Below are 10,422 nucleotides of genomic sequence, written 5' to 3'. Positions count from 1 at the left end.
GCCACCTAATACCCTAATTTTTCACTATAATTCCCCAAAATATACTTTAAGTCCCATCAGTTTGCAAATATGTCAACAGAATAGATAAAGCATAAATTTTAAAGACTTTCCCTTTGATAATTGGAATACACAGATAAATGGTGTCACCATTCAGAATAGCTCTAAATCCGGGATTAAAAAAAATTAGTATTTGGGGCCGGAGCAGTAGCGCAAGTTACGGTAAGACATCTGCCTGCGCTAGCCTAGGACAAAACTAGGTTCCATACCTCGGCATGCCATATGGTCCCCCAGAAGCAATTTCTGAGCACATAGCCAGGAGTAACCCCTGAGTGGCACCAGGTGTGGCCCCAAAACAAAACAAAACAAATAGTATTTGTCTTTTAATGTAACCTGGCTTGGTAAAATCATAATAGGTGTTATCATTTAATAAATTTGTTAACAAACTTTAAAACATGTCAGCCATTTGATTTTCTTAGCATTCTCATTCAAATATCCTTATTCATTTACTCTCTTATAAATGTGCATTTCATCAAATTATGGGAATGGATTAGATAATAAAAGCATGAAGAAAAAAGAAAAAGATCTTCCAATTTTCTACATGCTTGTTTCTCAATGATTTATTTTCTGAGATATATATGTAAACCAATTGTTTGATATGTGAAAATATTTTCTCGCTAAATAAATATGCTTTATTCAAAAATCACCAGATTTGATCACTGTTTAAAATTACTTGAAATTTTTCTAGACTTCTAATTCTAAAGCAATTATAATTTTTTTGCTTATTATTGCTTATATTAATCAAAGTTCTAAGAAATCTCTAGAGGATCCTAAATAAAAAATATATATAGAATAAACACACAAACACATGCTGTGTGCGCTTCACTGACCCAGGAATCATCTTCTATCTTTTGTTTGCTTGTGTTTGGGCCACACAAAGGGATGTTCAGGACTTAATCTGGGACTCCTGAGACCATATGTAGTGCCAGAGATCAAAGTAGAGATGGCCATTTGCAAGACAACTCCCTTAATCCCTGTTCTATTCCTCTGGCTCTGAACTAGTTTTCCTATAATCATTCACTGCATGATTTCAAGATATCTTTTCAGTCAATTTGGGGGGGAGAGTGGTGTCTCACCAGTTACTGAATTTTGCATGGTCCTTTACAGTCAGAAATCTTCATCTACAAACAATTGTTACTTTGAATGTGTCATATATCTTTGACATGAAGTCCAGGTTTAGTGAGCTACAACACTTGTTCAACAGCTAATTTTAGTACCTCATTTATCTTTGACGATCTAGTCATTAGAAGGACTAGAGAAGCCATTGATTTACATAGGAGAAAGAATGTTACCTATCTTTTTCCTAGTAAATGAGTAAGAGAGTATCACTTTTTCTGAAGCTGTGTCCCACTTTTACAAACCAAAGAATAACGAGATATTAAAAACAAAAACATTGCCCAGTTACACCCGACCCTTAGAGTACCAAAGGTTTGTTTTGTTTTATAATTGAATCTTAAATATCTAAGTAAATCTTCCCAAAGAAAAGCTCATCTGCTCCAAGGCAACTGATTTTCTCTTCCAGAAGGCCCAGACATCACTGTCATTTTTAGATGGAAACTTCCTTGGAAAATAGTATAAAGGGGTGTGATATGGCTCAGCAGTTGAACAAATATCTTACATGTATAAAATCACTGGGTTCAATCCCTGGCTGTACAAAGCAAAACAAACACAAACAATATGAAAATATTGTTTCTCCAGTTTTTCTTGATTCAATTATACTGGGGATTCTATCATGCAATGTGATGCTTAAAGAAGCCTCCTGATAAATTACTTGTGTCAAACTGTCTCCTGAATTTCTTAGCTTGTCTTTATTCATGAATCTTTTAGACCTATGTTTCTTTCTTCCTTCACTTCCTTTTCTTTCTGTTATTAGTCTTCTCAGACAATTGTAGCAAAACACCACCGGCTGAATGACTTAATGGAGCTAATTTTACATGGTTCTGAAGGCCTGAAGTTTCATATCAAGGTCTAGAAGAATTTGATTTCCTGTGAGTTTCCTAGAAGTTCCTATCTCTATATATTGGGAACAGAACTGCAGCATGAAATAGATGGGGCCCTAATTCAAGTCATGGCCAATTCTTTATGGCTTTGTTGTCCTTGAATTTAAGTTTTCAGTCTGCTAATTCTTGCTAAATATTTCGTGGCATTGTACTTTTTAGACATCCAAATAAATGCCTTACAGGCAGGACTGATAACAAAAAGGATATGCTATTATTAGCAAAAAGCAATGACAGCAGTATTTTTTTATATTAATCATTTTTTTAAGTTTCTAAGTCACACTTGGCAGTGCTCAATGGTCATTCCTGGCTCTGCACTCTGGAATTACTCCTGGTAGTTCTTGGGCCTGGTACCTGTAAGGCAAGCACCCTGCCTGCTGTACTATCTCTCAGGTCATGGGTATTGTTTTTTTTTTTTGATGAAAAAAATCACAAATAAAATAACATCAGATTAATACATCTCTCCATGATTTATAATATTACATCAGATAAACTAAAATCAGGAAAAAAAATCAGATTAAATATAGCTAAAACTGTGGGTGCATTACTGGCATGTATATTTCCAGTAAATCAATACACCCACAAAAACAGTAAATAACAACTGCTGTCTGTACCACTAGACTTCTTAGCAAGAGAAATTGTACAGAGGTTAAGTAAGGCTGGGGCCAGAGCAATAGCACAGCAGTAAGGCGTTTGCCTTTCACGCAACCAACACAGGACAGTCGATGGTTCAAATATCGGTTTCCATATGGTGCCCCGAGCCTGTCAGGGGTGATTTCTGAGCACAGAGCCAGGAGTAACCTCTGAGTGCCGCCGGGTGTGACCCCCCAAAACAAACTAAATACATAATAAATAAATAAATAAATAAATAAATAAATAAATAAATAATGAATGAATGAATGAATGAATGAATGAAAGAAAAGTAAGACACTTTTCTCACACAGAGCAGACCCAAGTTCAACCCCCAGTACCATATGTAGTTCCAGAGCCTCTCCAGGAGTAATCCTTGAGTTAAAAATTAGGATTAAGCCCTGAGCACTGCCAAATGTGATCCCAGACAAACAATTTCTCCTACTCAGGACAAAACTGACAAATAATGATAAGCACATATTTCTATTTTTCTCTCAAGATACTTTGAGTCATCAAAATTTAATTTTGATGTAATGTGCATTGTAATGTAAATTATAAATAAAATCAGTCTCAGCAATAAAAACAATTATGTCTCAATTAAGTTAAATTCAGTAATATAATGATTTTTAAAAAATGATTACTGTAAATTTTCAAATAAGAAAAATATAGTATTATCCTTTTCTTAACACATTATTTTACTTTATTTAAGCACCATGGTTACAGAAATGTTTGAATTTGAGTTTTAGTCATAGACTATAACCACCATTCACCAGTGCAATTTTCCCACCACCGATACCCCCTGTTTTCTCACCCATCTCCTGCTGCTTCTCTCTCTATCATTGTCATGTTAGTTGTCAGTGCAGTTAGTGCTCTAATTGTAGTCACTGCTCTTTGTGGTAGTTTCATATCATGGGCTGGTCCTACCAATTCTCATCTCTATTGTCTCTGAATGTATTACCATACTGTCTTTTATTTTTCTTATATCCCACAGATGACTGAGGCATTTATGTATATCCCTCTTTTTCTTTTTTTCTTTATTTAAACATCTTGATTACAAATATGAATACAATACAAAAACCCTTTTCTCACACCTATATTTACTGCAGCACTATTCACAATAGCCAGGCTCTGGGAACAACCAAGATGCCCTTCAACAGACGAATGGCTAAAGAAACTGTGGTACATATACACAATGGACTATTATGCAGCTGTCAGGAGAGATGAAGTCATGAAATTTTCCAATACATGGATGTATATGGAATCTATCATGCTGAGTGAAATAAGTCAGAGGGAGAGAGAGACACAGAATAGTCTCACTCATCTACGGGTTTTAAGAAAAATAAAAGTCACTTTTGCAACAATCCTCAGAGACAATGAGAGGAGGGTTGGAACACCAGCTCACTTCATGAAGCTCACCACAAAGAGTGGTGAGTGCAGCTATAGAAATAACTACACGGAGAATACCATAATCATGTGAATGAATGAGGGAACTGGAAAGTCTGTCTGGAGTACAGGTGGGGGTGGAGTGAGATGGAGGGAGATTTGGGACATTGGTGGTGGGAATGTTGCACTGGTAAAGGAGGGTGTTCTTTACATGACTGACACCTAGTCACAATCATATTTATAATCAAGAAAAATATAGTATTATCCTTAAGAAAGTTCTGAAGACAAATTACTTAGTATCTCCCTCCCCCTCCCCATTTTTTTGCCACACCTGGTGATGCTCAGGGCTCACTCCTGGATCTTTGCTCAGGGCTTGCTCCTGGCAGACTCAGGGGACCATATGGGGTGTTAGCCATCAAATATGATTGACCATGTGCCAGAGAAGCACCTACACTTTGCACTATCCCTCAAGCCCCATTGTATTCAATGTAAAAAATTTGTTTGCTTGGTTTTTTTTGGGGGGGAACCATACTTAAAGGCACTAGGGCTCAGTTCTTGGCATCATTCCCAGCAGTGTTCAGGGAAATATGAGGTTCTAGGGATCAAATCCAGGCCTTCTGCATGCAAAATATACATTCCAGCTGATTGAAGATTTCTCTCTAGCCAGAAATCCCTATGATGATAAATGATAATTGACAAGTTAGCATTGGGAATACATTTGACTATACTTATGGTCTTAAATTTCTTGCCAAAAAAATGGAGATTAGCAGATACTTAAATTTATACCAGTCTACTTAGAACTGGATTCACAGTACTGATCTTTAAGACCAAAAGAAATAGTACAATAGTCTAAGATGCTTGCCTTGAACCTTGTCAACTCATTTTGTGGTTACTCGTACCACAAATGATCTCCAGATCCAACCAGAACTGATACCTGTATGCAGATCCTGGAGTAAATCCTTAGCACAGGTGAGTATAACCCTAAACAAACAACAACAAAATGATCATAACCATAACATAAAGACAAGAGGTACAATTATTACATTATGTTGAGTGCAATGAGATGTATGATCAGAATGCTACAGGAAAATAAGACACTGTCTACTAGTTAGAGTTTACTTGAACATTTGTCTCACCTAAGTCTATAAAAACAATTAGAAATTTAGGTGTCATCAATTGATGTCAGGAGATGGCTTTGCAGGCATAGAGAAAAGTATAAAGAAGAAAATCACTTAGTGGAAACAAGAAACGACAGCTATTGCTGGACTTCAGAACTAAAGCTATTTTAAATCAGGGACACTGGTGAAAGCAAGGTCACACTGGTAGTGAAACTGATGTTTAGATATTGAATACCTAAAATGACTATATTATGAACTAGTTGCTAAATCACAGCATTCTCATAAAAGTTGGAGGAAAATAATTCTCTACTATACTACCCAATCACATCATTCCCATTCATCCCACTTCCCCACACAGGCCTTTTTTCTTACCTTATTTATTCCTTCTCCTAAAAGAAAGAAAATCTTACTATGCTTAAAAATATTGTGACCAGAATATTTTCCCTGTCGTACTAGTCAATTTTCACGAACTATCCTTAAAATTACTGTTTTGAATAGAGGCTCTTCTGAACAAACTGAGACTCAATTTGAACTTTTTCAGTGAATTGGATAAGGTTAAACATGGAGACCACACAAGGATCACTTCAATAGTTCAAGCCAGTATGACCATCTATACTAGAAATTCTAATAGAGTATGGAACAGTACAAAAAAAATGCTCACTTTTCTTTTTCAACATAAACTAGATTGAAATTGGTAATATTAGAGAGAAAGAATCTGCATCTTGCCTGGCCTGGATGCCCTTGCCACTCTGAAAGATGACCTGGGAATCTCTTGTCAAGCTAGCTTGTGACTCCTCTGTGATCATTCTATGTGTGCTGCATTTCTTCATCTGTGCATAGACAGTTTGCAATCATTTGTTTCTAGAATTGCTACCTGTGTAGCTTGTTATAAGCTTTCTGAAATCAAAATTCGCAGTCAGTTTTCTCAGCACTGAGTAGAAAGCTTGGTTTCCTAGAAATGATCACTATGTGACGCAAAGTGTTGATTTAACTAAAGTTGACAGTATTACACAAAAAAACTGATGGATTATTTATTTAGATATGTACATATACATATCTATAAACTGTGTATCCCTTATCAGGAAGTGATAGTAACGTGTTTAGAAAAAAAATTCTGGAAGCTCTGCACTGACACAAGTAACTATCAAACTAATTTTAGAAGATTATAGTAGATTTACAATGTGCCAGGCATTGTGCTAAGAACTGTGAGCTTGCTGTCTTTTTTTTTGTTTTTTTTTTTGTTTTTTTTGTTTTGTTTTTTTTTTTTGTTTTTGGGCCACACTCGGTGACGCTCAGGGGTTACTCCTGGCTATGCGCTCAGAAGTCGCTCCTGGCTTGGGGGACCATATGGGACACCGGGGGATCGAACCCCGGTCCGTCTCCTAGGCTAGCGCAGGTAAGGCAGGCACCTTACCTCGAGCGCCACCGCCCGGCCCCCGCTTGCTGTCTTTTTTAATTGCCATAGTAACCCTAAGAATTGAGGCTACCATCAGCATTCTTAGATTACGGATGGGTAAACTCAGGCAACAAAAATTTAATAATGCAGCAGAGTTGTGATTCTGACATCTGGCCTTGGAATACACACTAACTTAATCCTTCCATGCCATTGCCTTCCTTTAGCCTCCTGCTCATGACAGGAAGCTCTTTTTTTTTCGAGGAAGGTTCAAATAATAATATGAGAAAAAGAGGTGATAAAAATGAGCAACAGAAAATATTTCTTCAAGCAAATGTCATAAATATAAAAATTATTTAAGCATGTGCATCCATTACTTATAATAGGAATGATGATTGATGGATTAAAACGGAATTGTGAGAGTCTTGATGATCTATACTAAAGATTATTAAGTGGAAGAATTATATTTCAGGGTTTGAGAGATAATACAGAAGGTATTGCTCTGTATACAATCGGCCTCTTTTCGATTCCTGGCCCTTAAGCATTTCTAGAACCTATTGCTATGCACAGAGCCTGAGTACTACCAGATGTCTAGTCAAGTCCAAATCTTCACACCTCCATAAAAAGGGAATAAATTTACCTTCCAAAAGAATAGAGTCATAAAAAAACTGAAATGCATAAATGTTACCTGTTTGAGTTTCCAAAGTGTCTATGCCTTTGGTATATTTCTGTATTTATCAAGCTAGAAAATACAAAGAAGTGTGTAGAAGAGAATGGAACAAATTTACCATGGTGGTACACTTGAGGTAATCTGTGAAAACTTGACACTTTCTCATGAACATCTTCATGGAACCATTCAAATATGCTTCAAACATGCCCTGAGATTGACAAACATCTTCTTGGTTCCTAAAATCTGCTTTAAATTATTTTAGATAAGACACATTCCAGCATGTGGACTGTTTGATAGACTAAACATACAAATATATATATATATATATATATATATATATATATTACAGACACTAGCCTAAAAAGCTTCCAGAAAAGTCATTTAAGAACCAAGGTAATCTAAAATAACTTCAAAATGGATTACTTTCATCTAATATACAACAAACAAAGCATCAATCTTGCTGAGTCCGTTTGAGCTCCAAACAGGAAATAAAAATAATACTTCAGTTCCCAGGTCTGAGAAACAGTATGATGGAACCATATCAGTGAACATGGGTCAGTGTCCCCAGCCTTTCTTGTAAAACATTTTCTGAACTGAATCTAAATAATAAAGCTTAGTCCTATAAAATATACACTTTTTTTGTTATTCTTATAAATAAATAAACAAATTCTACATTCTTATTCCTAGAAAAGATTATGTAGTAATTACAATGAAAATGTTGATAAGGGTTAGTCTTGAGAATAATTACCGATCAATGACCTCTTCTCTGAAGAGGGCAATTAAGAGAGATCCAACTGGTAGCCCTAGATCTGAAAGCTCCTTGGAAGAGCTAGATCTTCATGAGATTTAATCTAAACTCAGGGATTCTAGTCAAGAAAGTTTTAGTGGTTACAGCTAGATATGCACAAGACAATACATTAAACATGAAGTCTAGAGTCCAATTTTCTGTTGTACCATCTAGTAACCTGAGAAAAGTGAATTTAAGCAACTCTTAGACTGAATATTCTGGTCATATGTAAGCCAAATGCTTATACTTCTTGTTAATATATATATATATGGACACATAAAAGTTCTTTTAACTTTGAGATAACTTGCCCAGAACAAGGTTGAACATAATAAAAGTTAGGAAGATAGTGAGAAAGAGCTAATGAACAGAGAAGCAATTCATTCTACAATCTGCCTAAAAAATTCAAGTACAAACCTACCAGGTTCCTTATATAATCATTATATATAAGAATTCAATTTTTTCCAGGGGAGAGCGCCAACACAGTCTTCAACTACCACAAATTATGCAATCGAGTTTCCCACATTTGGGGAAGTTTCAGGGGTCAGCACACCCAGAGTGCAACGGGTGAGCCTCGCTCTGGGGAAACTACCTTCGTGATCATGGCATCTCCCCTGGCAAGTAAAAGTATAAGAATTCAATTTTAGAACTCTATTAAAACCTCAAGTTCCACTTTGAGGTAATAATAAAAATAAACAATTTCTTCTGACTCGTAACATCCTCAGGATGATCTTTCAAACAATTTCTCCTCAAATCTGTGCATTGCAATTGATGTGAGAAAGCACACAGTGCCTAAAGCACTGTTCCTTAGATAAATGCTCTCATTATACCACAAGGCTGGTGATCATAGGAATCAATGGATAAAATAGTTTTGGAAAAAACCCAAGGTTTTAAATTGGAAAACTAGCAGTCTTTTTAACTGGAAGGAATGCTAATAAGAAAGAAGAGAGTTAATACAAACGGATAACTCTCATATGAGCAGAATGACTTCTTACAGTCAAGGCTGAAACTTTCTCTTAGTTTTTCATGCTTGAGCTAATCAGAGGCTGCCAATAGCATCCCATTACTGGAGAAACAGCATGGGAAGCAATGATCCTAAGGGATTATTGTAAATATAAATGAATGTTATTGGATGAAAGATCTCTTCGTAATAATAACTCTCCTAGTAGAAATTTCACAAAGAAGGTAATTCTTTTTACATTTGTATTTATTATTGATCAATATTATGGAATTTCCAAGGCTTAGCTTCACAACTAAATACTTTATTTTAATTGAGGAGCGATTAATATGCCAACAAGTTATATACATTTAATGCATATGCCCTGACTATATACTATCAAATGACCACAATAATTAGCATTACAAATATAACATTCATCTCTAAAAGTTTTGTCCTGCAGCAGGCCCTCCCTAGTTTTTAAAGAAGGTTCTTAGGTTCATAACTCCAGGAAGTTATTAGGCCAGGATCTAGAATGAGGTAGAGAAGAGAGGCTATAGAAAGGATGCTACTACTACTGGCCTCTACTACCCTGGAGATAGGTTTCACTGTCTGGAATATCTTTGTTATATGCCTCTTTTGAGTCTTGGATTCCTTAGTCACATGATCATTCAACTGGGAGAAATATCATTTTGTTAATTCCTGGAGTGTGTTTCTTGATACTACCAGATTTAAAGAGGCTTATGGTAAAGATATAGATGCTGCCAATCTGCCACTCATGTAACCCCCACTGAAAGATGGTTTCACCAGGAATAAACTTAAAAGTTCCCATCTTGGAGCCGGGAAAGTGGTGCTAGAGGTAAGGTGTCTGCCTTGCAAGCGCTAGGATAGGACGGACCTCGGTTCAATCCCCCGGCGTCCCATATGGTCCCCCCAAGCCAGGGGCGATTTCTGAGCGCATAGCCAGGAGTAACCCCTGAGCGTCAAACAGGTGTGGCCCAAAAACCAAAACCAAAACCAAAAAAAAAAAAAAAAAGTTCCCATCTTGTATGGGAACCCTTCTGTTCATTTTCATGCTTAGAATAATAACCAGGATATGGAAACAACCCAAATATCTAACAACAGATGAATGGATAAAGAAATAGTCACACATAAAATCTGTGGAACATTATGCAGCTGTAAGAAATGGGGACACTACACACTTTTGCAGCAATTTGGGCAGAACTAGAGGGAATCATGCTAAATGAAATCAGTCAAAGGATGAAGGACAAATATAATATAGTCTTGATCATCTGTGGTATATATAATAATACAATAAGTGAATGGAAGATGGTAAATGACCACAAACCATTGGATTTGTATTACAAAACTAAAAATGTCAATCAAGGGGATAGTAGATGGGAGAGGGATTGTGAAGCAAACTTTTGATTGTATTTTTGTTTTATTATGAATA

General features: G+C 36.2%; 1 non-coding gene across 1 annotated transcript; it reads right to left on the bottom strand.

The window, feature by feature from the left end:
- Positions 1-8,497: 8,497 nt before the first annotated feature.
- On the bottom strand, positions 8,498-8,663 carry LOC126021305 (U1 spliceosomal RNA). Its single transcript, XR_007499865.1, has one exon. It is a non-coding gene; the product is annotated as a U1 spliceosomal RNA (small nuclear RNA).
- Between the last annotated feature and the right edge of the window lie 1,759 nt (positions 8,664-10,422).

Source organism: Suncus etruscus, chromosome 10 (genome assembly GCF_024139225.1).
Source record: "Suncus etruscus isolate mSunEtr1 chromosome 10, mSunEtr1.pri.cur, whole genome shotgun sequence".
Taxonomy (NCBI): Eukaryota; Metazoa; Chordata; class Mammalia; order Eulipotyphla; family Soricidae; genus Suncus; species Suncus etruscus.
The sequence above is the reverse complement of the archived record's forward strand: the minus strand, read 5'-3'. Positions and strand labels throughout refer to the sequence as shown.